The sequence below is a fragment of the Gossypium hirsutum genome, chromosome D10, assembly GCF_007990345.1.
Source record: "Gossypium hirsutum isolate 1008001.06 chromosome D10, Gossypium_hirsutum_v2.1, whole genome shotgun sequence".
Taxonomy (NCBI): Eukaryota; Viridiplantae; Streptophyta; class Magnoliopsida; order Malvales; family Malvaceae; genus Gossypium; species Gossypium hirsutum.
In genome coordinates, this window is record NC_053446.1 from 16,241,180 (window position 1) to 16,255,532 (window position 14,353).

A 14,353-nucleotide genomic window follows, 5' to 3' on the forward strand; every position below is an offset into this window, starting at 1 on the left:
TTATGCTATGTTAAGAATCACTTATTTTTATTTTTTCAAAAAAAATTATAGGATATCATTATATTTTTTGTTATTAAATAGATTTCATTTTATATTGTTTTTGAAAATTTTATATATTTTTATTTTAAATAAATTAATAATTATTGATGTGACATGTACGTAGCTATCATGTGCTCATGTTAACAAAATTAATCGAGATTAACTTTTATTTTTATTTTGAAGTGATTTTACAAAAAAAATGTAAATTTAAAACTTAAAATAAACAAAAAAAAAGAGTAAATATATGATTAAAATATTTTTTCTTGAATAACAAATAAATTGTAAAATATGACATGTGTCGTTTAATGTCATTTACTTCTGTATCTTATTTATCCTTTTGCATATTTATGCTTATAATTTTTATTTTACATATTTTATCTATTAATTAAGATAATTTTTTAAAACATATTTGAAATGGTTGGCAATTAATATGTTTTAAAAATAAAAATAAAAATCATATAAATATAAATGTTTGATTTTATAGTATAATATTATAATCATAAATTCTAAAATAATATTGTCACATCAAACAAGAAAAGAAGAATTTATAATTCATTCAACAAAACTTTTAAGTCATTGACTCATTGTTGCATAAGTTGATTTTTTTCCTACATATATATTAGTTTATAGTGTAAAAAAATAATAGTCATAGTTTGTTATTTTGTGTATTAATTTATTTTTCGAATGTTATTTTCATGTTCATTTTATAATGTTTGAGGTCTGGGGTTGTTCCTTTCAATAATGTCGTCTTTAAAATTAAACATGCGTATTCTTTTAGAATGTGATGTATCTTATTATTACACCTGAATATAAAGACATTTTAAAATGTTATGGAAATCACCTTTGTCATTATCATTTAGTTCATAAATTCTATTTGCTATGGAAGAATTTTATTCCAGTAATAAATTCTATTGGATTTTAAAGTCAAACAACGGGAAAATTAAGGAAAATTTGATTTTTTTTATAAAGTAGGTCATTTTTTTTTCATATTTAATAAAATAGGTCAAATTTAGTGAGAGGAACAAAAAAACACAAAGCGTTTTCAGTTGACATGTTAGAAAATATTTTTATAAAACGCGTTTTCTTTTATCACATTAGCTCCTTAGTCAAATGATTAAATATTAGTGGTTTTGTCTTAAGTCTCAAATTTAATTTCTCTCGCATTTATATTTTTTATTTTATGTTGTTTTAATTTTTTTAATTTTTTAATTATTTTTTAATTAATAAATATATTGTCTTCAAATGTTTAATCAAAATATCTTTTATTTATATAAATAAAATAATAAATATGTAACTATATAATAAAAATATATATTTTATATATATCATTATGTTAAAAATATTTTTAATTAATAATTCTTTTATTTATATAAATAAAATAATAAATATGTAATTATATAATGAAATTATATATATTTATATTTACCATTATGTTAAATATATTTTATTTTTAACTAATTTGTTTGATATTTTTTCCTTTATATCTAATTTTTATATATTAATTATATATTTTCTTCACCTATATTGTGATTATGATAATTTCTAATGTTATAAAATTAAAATTAATTTTTATTATATATAAATAAAAGAATTATTAATTAAAATTATTTTTAACATAATGATATATAAAAAAATATGTTTTTTATTATATAATTACATATTTATTATTTTATTTATATAAATAAAAGAGTTATTAACTAAAAAGATGGATTAAAAAATTTGAAAACAAATATTTATTAATTAAAAAATAAAAAAAATTAAAACAGTGTGAAATAAAAAATACAAATGTAAGTAAGAAAGAAATTGAACCCAAGAGACAATGATAAAACCATTAACATTTAATCATCTAACTAAAGAAGCTAATATGTTAAAAGAAAACACGTTTTGTAAACAGTGTTTTTTGTTTCTCTCCAAAATCGATCTATTTCTTTAATTTTGAAAAAAAACCCGACTTACCGCACTAAAACGGGGTTTCATGACTTATTAGAACAATAATTGTTAGTTATACTTGTATGACAGATAAATTATTTTAAAATTGTAGACAATATATTTTTAATGAATTTGTTTATTTAAAATAAAATTAAAAAAACACCTTAAATAATTTTGATGGTAGTATTTATTATAAATAGATTAATAGGCAAAACGACCCTAGAATAAGAAAAATGGAACTTGATTAACACAAACCTTGTAACTATCCTCTATCAATCTCTAAGGCTTTCTTCTTGTGAATAGGATGCAGTAAATGTACCATTCATAAAATAATGTCTACTTGTGGCCCAATATCAATATTTCTTTACCTAATATCATAAAAGATAATAAATGTTGCATCACTACCTTTTCTTTTAAAGTACAAATGTAATTAAATAAAATTTAAAAAGTTATGTTATTTCTAAATTTTGAAAATTATTTATTTCCTGATTTTAATTTTAATTCTATAAAATTTTATAGGCGGTAAAAAAATTTCTTTTAATAAAAAATAAAAAAAATCAATTGAACCCTTAAAAAAATTGTACTCTACTTAATGACTAAAAAAACAATTTAAGCCTCTCCATTAATAGAAATCGTTAGTTGACCGATTTAACCATTAAAAGTGCTAACATGTTTGATAGCAACCACCAAGAGAGAATACGTGGCATGCCACATGGAAAGATATTGACATGACATGCAGTAATTTTAAAAAAATGATAATAACTTTTTCTTTAAAATATATATTTTAATTTATAAAAAATAATTTAGAAAATAAATAATAAAAATTACATCTGGAATGAATTTGGACATATATGTTTATCCAAGTTCATTTGAACCTAAACAACGATTTGTCCAAATTTATTTTGGATGAGTTCAAAATTATAAAAAATTTAGAAATTATAAAAAATACTAAAAAATTGTAAAAAAAAATTCAAATTTTAATATTTTTAATTTCTATTAGTAATTTGTATATATATTTGATTTCTAGAGATGGAAACAATTGACTGTGATTATTATTTTTTAGGGTAAATTACACCATTAGTCACTAAATTATGAATTTTTTTTTATTTTGGTCACTTAACTAAAAAAAGTTTTAAAAAGTTGTATTTAAGTTATTAGGCACGAACTAAGATCATGAATTAGAATGTTGAAGACTTAATTGTTTAGCTTGCCTGTTATTATTATATTGTATTCACCTAGTCTACTTATAATGAGATGGGTACCATTTTACTAAAAGAACGAATTTGATGGTTGTCTCTTAGACTTCAAAAGTGGGTGGGAGTCTAATGCGTCTACAAACAGCTTCAACTTTTACTTGATATTATTATATACTTACTTAAATCATATAAAGGTTTGGATATATCAATTATGTATATTTAAAAGTTAGGGGTTAGTAAATCTTTAATTTTTGTAAAAATTTTAAATTAATAAAAATAAATCTTTTAAAATTATAAAAATTTAATTTAATTTTTTTAAAATTATAAAATATAAACTATAAAAAATTAAAATTTTATTCCCTTCAACCTCAATTTGATTACAAACCACCGACCGTATTTTAGAAAAAGCATTTTAATTTCAAGTCATTCTTTGAATGTGACCACCTTTACTTCATTAGTGTCTGCCCCACCAACCCTCTTATCCTTTTTCTTATTTACTCTGACAGTAGCGTGTCCCCTACACTTAGACTTTGAAACTTTTGATGTTACCATTAATCAAGTCTTTCTATTTTGGTCATTAAATTATAACATCTGTTACGACGTTGGTTTAGAGTCTGTTTCCATTCATAGCGCCATCTTGTCTTTTGCTGGATAGGTATGGGAGCATTTGAGATTAGACAAACACTACTCAAAATATTAATATGTACGCAAGTATTTTATATTTCTTAAATTTTAATTACTATCTAACCTTAACTACTTAACAAACACTTTTAAATTTTTAATCATAACCAATCGGTATCAAAAAAATTATAAAATGATCATTGAACTATTTGAAAGTTTTCATTTAAGTTACTAAACTGTTCAAAAGTTTTTATTTAAGTCACTAGGCTGTTAAGTTTCTTTTTTTAAACAAAGTCCGATTAGTGAGCTCTAAGCGGCGATTTGATAATCAATATCGTAGATCAATACCCATTGACGAGTAGAAGAGCATACCTTAGATCCAATTTGATTTGACCATCAATGTCAAAGATAGGAGAATGAAGTTGTTTGGATTTTTGTATGTAAATTCAAGACCTTCAAAGCTATTTCATGAAAAAGAATTGAACTGTAGAAGAGAAATGTAAGGAGAGCTTCCGATTGGTGCCAACAGAAAATGCCATATAATAAAGATGTTAACAACCTAATGACTTAAATAAAAACTTTCGAATAGTTCAATGACCATTTTGTAACTTTTTGAAGTTGAGCGACCAAAATGTAAACTAAATATTTAGTAAAATTGGGTGTAGTTTACTCTTTGATATACTGTACTAATACCATATATAAAACAATAATAATAGTGTGATCGGTTATTGTAACAGTGAAATTAATATTTAATGGTCCAAACCTTAGAGATGACATTGTCAGGAGAGATAGCCACAAACCCCTAATATGGACCGTGAAACGGACATGAACCATACAAAAATATTAATATTTTTATTTAAATCTAGTTATAATTTTAAAAAAAATTCATTCTTTTTTAAATAGTAAAATGAGTTATTAAAGTTAACTAATGTCCACTGACCCCCAATGTATTTGAAGAAGAGATTTCAATATTTTTCAAATTGTGATTCTTTATAAACACATAACTTTAAAGGCTTAAAGTATGATTTGATACTTAAATTATACAATTTATTTATTTATTTTTTACATCTAAGATTTTTACCCCAAATTGGGTAACGTTTAAGGTGGGGTCGGTGGGATCCGATGAGATTCATTAAATCAACGACTGTGGTTGCAAGACAGAAATGAGAATATTATAATCATTAGATTAAAACATGTCATTAAATGAAAAAAAGTGTATTAGGGACTTGAAACTGGTTAATCCAATCAACAAAAGAAGAAAATATATGTCTTCTTTTTCAAACTTTTGTTCCCCAAAAAATTTCTCGACTATTAGCAAAAGGTCTAGCATCAAGTTTGTTAAAATTTCCACAAGGTGCTAGGAAAGATGTGAATTAAATGGAAAAAGTAATTAGATATGATATTCAAAATGAAAAAAGAGAATGTGAATTAAATGGAAAAATTAATTAGATATGATAATTCATTTTCGATGTAATGAAAAACTAGAAGGATGAATGTTGCATATTATGCGAAAAACGTTGGATCCCACGAGGGTAAGTAAAAGGTCTTGGATGGCTAGTCATGTAACACCCTAAACCCAGCCTGGACGTCCAGCCCAAGTTTAGAGAGTTACCTCGTCGATTACCAAATGTCACACAACAATACAATAAAGTTAAACCATTCTTCATAACACGTTCACCATAAAACTAATTAAGTATATAATCCTCCAAATTTATACTACTATTGCTTACCGAAGTCCTAATATTCTACTTAAGGAAAGATAAATGTTTGACTGAGCATCCACTGCACTAACCCGTTCAAGGTTGGGAATCACCTAAAATCTAATAAAAAACAAAATGAGTTGTGAACTCAGTGTGTAACACCCCCTAACCCCAAATTGTCGCCAGAACAGGGTTACGAGGCATTACCGGACATTTCAGACAATTTACAAGTAATTCTTAAATAAATAATAAAACATATTAAAATAAATCATAAGTTCATATAAATTGTACTAATTGGCTTCATTCATTTTTTTATTATAAATTTCGGCAACATTTCTGCTTATTTTTACATAAAACTCCCTGCAAATTTCAAATCGCAACCAAACCAATCCCAGTAATTCAACCAATACATTTATATACTTAAATTATACTTGACATATTGACATAACAACTTAATTAATGAAAATCCTATTATCATTTCTAATTAATTCATAAAACTAATCAAGCCATTTCAATTCGATACCAATGCTATAAATAACTTCTACCATTTTACTAATATAATCATCAAAACATCAAATACCTTTCTTTACAACAAAATTATATAACATACCAATATAAACATTATAATTCTTATGTACATGCCACTTTCATTTAAGGAAGAAAACATCACCGAAATTTTCTTGTTGGAGTCGAGATCTTTCTGGATGCTGAACTGGACCTTGAAATCTAATGACCTGCGCACGGGAACAACCGTACGCTGAGTATTTCATACTCAGTGGTATTACTATAAATTGAACTATTTAACATTAATAAATTACAAACATCAACCATAAGCTTTGTAAATCATTTAAACTAATTATACATAATTATATATCACTTCATAAATCTTAAATCCATATATATATTCATATACTAATTCAATTCATAATTTAATTCATATATTCTTTCTCGTACTTTTCAATAGTGCCAAATCATTCAATCTCATTATCAAATTTTCATTTCAATTATTTACCCTATTAACAAGACTTGGACTCTGACAGATACGCGGATTCCACCCAAACACACCAGAATATCCAACCAAAACACACCCAAAATAAATATAAATCCTCCATAACACACCAATATATCATATCCTCCCAACACACCAATAAGGCATTAAATGACTCTTCGGATAAACCGAAACATATAATAACATAATCATCTTCTCGGCCGAACTACAAATCTCCTCATCACATCACAAATCCTATGGCATGCCATTTGTATCAAATCTAATTCAATACGTTAATAGGGTATTATTTTACTTTTCCAATTTCGAATTCATTTCCACAACAATTTCAAATATTCGATCAAATCAAAACATCTATTATTTCAATTCACATATAATTCAATATTTACACATATTCTTACTTAATTTCAAATGTTATTACTTACCTTACTTTAAGTGTCTCATGATTACAATTTCAATATAGCATTTATTAAATAGATTAAGTTATAGTAATACAAATCGTGATTTTCTCGAGTTTACTCCTCGATAATATTCTCTTTTCCATTCGGTGCCGATGCTTATGGTTCTTTGCTAGCTACGAAAATAATAATAATTTATACTATTAATTTTCAGCACTAATTATAATAAATAATTGAATTTCTATTCGATTTCTTCATTATTCTCAATTTAATCCTAACTAAATTCACTTACTTTCCTAATTCAGTTCACACTCTTTTTCTATTCAAATTTCATCCAAACTCAAATGTAACTATTAAAATTTCGGCATATTTTTCTAATTTCGAATTTCCCTCAATTTAGTCCCTAAAACATAAAACTTATAGTTTCTTTTACAATTTAATCCCTTTATCAATTCTAACTTAAAATTCATTCAATTAAATTCCTAATTCAACAATTTATTCGACATGAACCATGCTTAAAAACCTATGAACTTACAAAATATCAACTTAATTCCATCAAAACTTTGTTTTAAAGTTTCTAAATCATCAAAACTAAATAAAAAGGGCTTAATTAACTTACCAATCAAAGCTTTAAACCTTAAACCTTTAGTTTTTCCTTTTTCTTTTCTTTCTTTCTTTTTCCTGCTCTGTTTCGATTGCCTCTGTTCTTTCTTTCTTTTTGTTTCTTTCTTTTGTTTTCTTTTATTTGTTTACTAATTTAATTACTTTAATATAATAATAATTAAAACAAATATCTATTTAATAATTAAATATAAGTATTACAAATGTATGTATTTTATTAATACACTTGTATTAAATTATCACCATACATTTGTCTTTATTTAATTTATTTCTTGATATGATATTTATAATATAATTAATTTAATAATATACTTTATAATTAATTTATATATATTTATCTAAATAAATAATATAAAAATCTAAGATTTTTACAATCTTATGCCGCCTCAACCTCCAAATGTGGCTTAATTACCCATTTGGTCCCAATTATTTTCCTTTAATCTATAATTAAACTTTTACCTTTTATTCAATTTAATTTTTTTGCTAATTACTATTAATTAGGCTAAATTCACCTATCTAAAACCTAATTAAACACACAACTAGTCTAGTAATTATTTCTAATAATTATTTTCGAACTCAATTTACTAAGACGGAGGCCCGATATTATAATTTTCCGATGCTTGTGAATTTTGGGTCATCACACAGTGCGTAAAAGAAATTTATTCAATTAGTATTCATTTGTAAAGTAGTTTCAAATTCAGAGATTCGATTCAGTACAGAACTATTTATAGTTCATGTTCAGAATAGATTAGTTATATTCAAACTCATATATATATTGCAGATCAGATTCAGATGCAGATATTCCTAAATCCCATCCGCTACACACCATTTTCGACTATCCCAACACACCGTTAAGGACATTCAATGCCCATCCAACCCTACACACCACAAAGTGTCGGTTTGACAAGTTTACAGCAACACAACTTAGTTGCTAGATCATAATGCGACAAGTGCTAGAATCGAAACAATTCTCATGGTGGCTTAACCACTGAATCCGAGTAGATTACTTCCTTCCTCATAACATCCCAACTCATGAAAATGCAAAGTACAATTATCCACAATACACTTACAGTTATAATATCCATACGTCCATTACAGAGTGTCAGAGAGTTCTCATTCAATCAATTCAGATAATTCATACAATAGGGAAATCATTATCAGTCATAAACAATATTTACAGCCTTAAAAACGGGTTCTAGGCCTCTTTTACAATGCCACACGACCTAGACACACGACCATATCCTTGCTCGTGTGGCTTACACGGCTTGGGCACACGCCCATGCCCTCTGCCCTTGTGGTTCTAACATGTAAACAGAGAGTTACACGGCTTGGACACACGGCCGTGTCCTTACCTGTGTGACTCACATGGCCTGGGCACACGCCCTTATGCTTACCCGTGTGGTCTTAATCACAAATAGTTAGTTACACGGCCTAGACACATGCCCGTGTCCCATGCCCATGTGAACCCTACACTAACATGGCCACACACGGCCTGGAACATGCCCGTGTGCCTCCAAATTGATGAACAGTGAGTTACACGACCACCCACACTGCCTTACTCACGACCATATGGATCACAAGGCCTGGGTACACGCCCGTGTGCCTGGCCATGTGGCGTTAACAACCATCATTTTCGACGACTAAAACTTGCAAAATTAAGGGTTTCGATACGCACCTGATTTCGCTTTGACAAAGAAACATTATGGAGACTATCCGTAACCTAAATAGTCATTCACTAATCAATTATACCATCAATTTCAATAATTTAACAAAATCAACCCACCGCAAAAAACATGTCGAAAAATTCGACGCAACCCCAACTTAATTTACACACTCACATCGTACGAAATAGGGGAAATCAGACTAACACGGTAGGTTAATGTCTCTTGCAATATCTTCACCTAAAAAGGAAACCAATCGAACAATTAAACACAGCGTTCAAACAACCAAGCAAAACTCGTTTCGACATAATATCATTAACTCAACGAAACTCGCAAAACGAGAGAAAAGTAACAGCAAAACTTACTTAATAATCGTACAGTCGACCTTACAGGCAATGGAGAAATCTCAATTAACATAGAATTGAATACCAAAGAAGGAAAAAAAGAGAAGGATTGAAAAAAATAACTTAGAGAAAAAAAGTAAGGAATGAGATACGACAGAAATTCTTCAGACTATTTAAAATTAACCACCTCATTCCAGAAATTGCAAAAAAATATTTCCTAACGCATACTACGAGACTCAAACCAGACAGAATACAGACAGATGCTTAACCAGTAAACTAACAGGCTCATTATTGACACTAATTTACCTAGAATTGAACTTAAATACGAAACGTATGGATGAAGGTTGTTTTAAAAACAATCACAAAACTTTTTAACAATGCAACTTGAACTCCAAACCTTAAACACAAAAGTAGAACATAGAACCACATATACAGAAATTTAATTACTTCAGATTCTCAATATTAAATTTTTGAAATTTTAGGGTGTTACAACTCTCTTCCTCTAAAAGAAATTTTAACCTCGAAATTGTACATGTGTTAAACAAATACAGATACAAATGCCAGATTGCTTCTTTGGATTCCTATGCGGCTTTCTCAGTATCGTGGTTCAGCCACAGAACCTTTACTAGAAGAACAGTTTTCTTCCTCAGCACTTTAACATCATCTTCTAAAATTCGGACAGGTTCCTCTTCGAATGTTAAATCTGATCGCAACTAGATCTCGTTGACAGTAACAATATATGACGAATCCGAATGATACCGTCTCAGCATCAAGACATGAAACAAATCATGAAATTGATCCAGCTCCGGTGGTAAATCCAACTGATAAGTAACGGGTCTGACCCGCTTCAAGATACAGTAAGGTCCAATGAATCTCGGGCTTAGCTTGCCCTTGCGTCCAAATCAGGGGACCTTTTTCCACAGTGATACTTTCAAGAAGACTTTATCTCCAACAGAAAACTTAATATCTTTTTTTTAAATCAACATAAGACTTTTGTCGATCTGATGCGACTTTCAGTATCCCGAATTACTTTTACAGTGTTCTCAGTTTCAAAAACCAGCTCAGGACCCACTATCCAGTGTTCACTTAGTTCTGTCCAACATAACAGAGTACGACAGTTACGACCATATAATGCCTTATAGGGTGCCATCTAAATACTAGACTGAAAACTGTTGTTGTTTGTGAACTCTGTCAACGGTAAGTACTCCTCCCAACTACCATTGAAATCTATCACACAACCCCGAAGCATAACTTTTAAAATCTAAATGTCTCATTCTGACTGTCCATCAGTCTGAGGGTGATACGCTGTGCTAAAATTAAGTCGGGTGCCTAAGGCCTCATGGAGTTTCTTCCAAAATCGAGACGTAAATCGTTGATCTCTGTCAGAAATTATCGAGACAAAAATTCCGTGTAGCCTCACAATTTCGGCGATATACAATTTAGCTAACTTCTGTAAAGAGTAATCCATTCGGATAGGAATGAAGTGAGCCAATTTGGTAAACCGACCAACGATGACCCAAACTGAATCCTTTTTAGTAGGAGTTAAAGGTAACCCCATAACAAAATCCATTGTTACCTGCTCCCATTTCCACTGTGGAAACTTAACTGGCTGAAGTAATTCAGAGGACAATTGATGTTCGACCTTAACCTTTTGACACGTCAGACAATGGGATACAAAAGTGACTACCTCCCGTTTTAGTCTAGGCCACCAATAAAGCTATTGGGAATCTTGGTACATCTTTTTTCCACTAGGATGCATAGTATAAGGACTATTATGTACCTCACGCAGTATCGAATGCCTTAAATTCCTTGTCATTGGGTATACAAAATTGGCCTTAGAAGCATAACACATTATCGCTGTTAAAGCTAAAATCAAGATTCTCGTTCAAGTAAATATGTTGCATACACTGAACTAAAGACTCGTCATTCAATTACTTAGCTCGAATCTACTCCACCCAAATCGGTTTTACTTATAATTTAGCCAACAGCCCTCCATCCTCAACCAACTCAAACGAGCTAATATTGCTCTCAAGTCTGCCACCACTCTACGGCTAAGGGCATAAACTACCACATTAGCCTTACTTGGATGATATTCTATCGTGCAATCATAGTCTTTAAGTAATTTAACCCATCGATGCTGTCGAAGATTTAACTCTTTCTGGGTTAACAAAGGCCTGAGCCTCTTGTGATTGGTGTAAAGAATACCCCTTTCACCATACAGATAGTGTCTCCAGATTTTCAAAGCAAACACAACTGCAACTAGTTCAAGATTGTGCGTAGGGTAATTACCCTTGTGTGTCTTCAGTTGTCGCGATGTGTAAGTGACCACCTTACCGTCTTGCACAAGCACACATCCTAACCCAACATGTGAAGCATCACTGTATACCACAAACTCCCGAACCGATTCTGGTTGAACTAAAACAAAAGCTTGGGTCAGAATAGACTTGAGCTTATCGAAACTAAACTGTTGTGCCTCAGACCACATGAACATAACATTCTTATGCAGTAGTTTCGTCAGAGGTGGCGTAATCATAGAAAATCCTTCGACAAACCTTCTGTAGTAACCGGCTAAACCTAGGAAGCTACAAAGCTCAGATACATTGTGCGACTGTTTCCACTTAACAATAGCTTCTATTTTCTTGGGATCAACTCGGATCCCTTTCACTGTCACTACATGACCCAGAAAAGCGACCTCCTGCAACCAAAACTCACACTTACTGAACTTGACATATAACTATTTTTCTTAGTCTTAGTTTTAGAATAGATCAGAATATCATTGATAAAAACCACTACAAACTGATCCAGGCATGATTAGAACATAAAGTTTATTAAATCTATAAACGCCATCGGGGTATTCATTAAACTAATAGGCATCACCAGGAACTCGTAATGTTCGTAACGAGTCCTGGAGGTAGTTTTGTACACATCAGCCTCTTTAACATTGAGCTGATGGTAACCTGAGCGCAGTCGATTTTGGAGAAAGTGGATGCTCCTCGAAATTGATCGAACAAATCATCAATTCTCGATAACGGGTACTTATTCTTAGTTGTTAACTTGTTTAATTACCAGTAATCTATACACATCCTCATCGACCCATCTTTCTTATTAATAAACAACACTGGTGACCCTCACGGGGATACACTCAGTCAAATGAATCCTCTGTTAATGAGTTCCTGAATTTACGCTTGTAGTTCGGCCAACTCCTTCAGTGTCATACGGTATGACACAATAGACACCGGAGCAGTACTGGTAACAGGTCAATTCCAAACTCCACCTCTCTATCTGGAGGTACTCCGGGCAATTTACCGGGAAAGACATTCAAAAATTCCCTCACGGTACAGGTATCTCCCACTGAAAGTTTCTCGGGGACAAAATTGGATACATAAGCAAGATATGTCTCGCAACTTTTCCGTACTTACTTATCTGCTACAAGGACGAATATTACATTAGAGAGGTAATCTCGACGCTCACCAACCATAACTACCTCGTCATTGTCATTCGGTTTTAGAGTAACTCTTTTAGTTGCATAGTCCAGACTGAAATGATACTCAACAAACCAATCCATTCCTAGAATTAAATCAAACTCATTAAAGGGTAATTCCGTTAAATCAGCTGGAAACAACATACTTTGGAGTCTAGAGGTACCCGCATTTATACTATATCAACTCGAATTGACTGCCCCAATGGATTAATCACAGAAAACTCTCAGCAGTTTAATTAGCATTATCGCTCTCCTAGCGGCGTCTCGTCGCATAAACCAGTACCGACTGACGAGCCTCAACCTAACTTGCACATTCACCCAGTGTTCGCTGTCCTTTTCCAAATCTATTAGCACTTCCCCTACCAATAGAGGTGCTCATGGGCCGGGCCCAGAAAAAAATTTTAACCTGTGTCTTAGGCCCGGGCCCAGCTAGGCCTGGGAAAAAATTCTTAAGCCCGAGCCCGGCCTCGCCCGGCCTCGCCCGGCCTCGCCCGGCCTCGCCCGGCCTATTTTTTAATAAACACCAAAAATTTATTTTAAAAATAAAAAATAAAATAAAAAAGTATTTTAAAAATATTTTAAAATTAAAAAAATAAAAAAGAAATATATTTATTATATTCGGATCGGGTCGAGCCGAGCTCGGGCCAAAAAAGTGGTACCCGAGTCCCGACCTATTTTCTAAACGGGCCTCATTTTTTTGCCCAAAATAATATTTCGAGACTATATTTTTACCCGAACCCTCCCATATTTCTGGCGGGCCGTCGGGCTAGGCCGCCTGGCCCATGAACACCTCTACCTACCAATACCATGACCTCTGAATGGTTGTTGAACCTCTCTCGAAGGCCAAACTGAATTTGGAGCTAGAATCTGTGTCGTAGTTGGCACTAAATCTGGGCGACAAGGGCAATCTCTAACTCAATGCTCCATTAACTTGCAACGGAACACGCTCCTAACTTCTTTCAGCACTCGCCTGGACAACGCTTCCCACATTCACCACACAGCTGAATCTCAGTTACTACAGGTGGTGCCTCGGCCCTCGGAGGCTTATCAAAACCTCACCCGCTTTTTAGGGCGTTGACCAGAACCAGAAGGACACGAATCCCTCTTAACCTCATTTTGATCCTTCTGACGATCACGACGCCTACACTCAGTGTGCTTCACTTTGTCAACTAGAACCGCGAAAACCTTCTCCATCTGAGAAGCTATCAGAACTCGCAAGTCATATATCAATCCCTCATCAAATCGCACATACTTATCGTATTCAAACGCTACTAAAGTCCTTACATATCTACTCAGTCGTAAAAACTCAGCTTCATATTCAGCCACAAATCAGTCACCCTGAACTAGGCTCATAAAC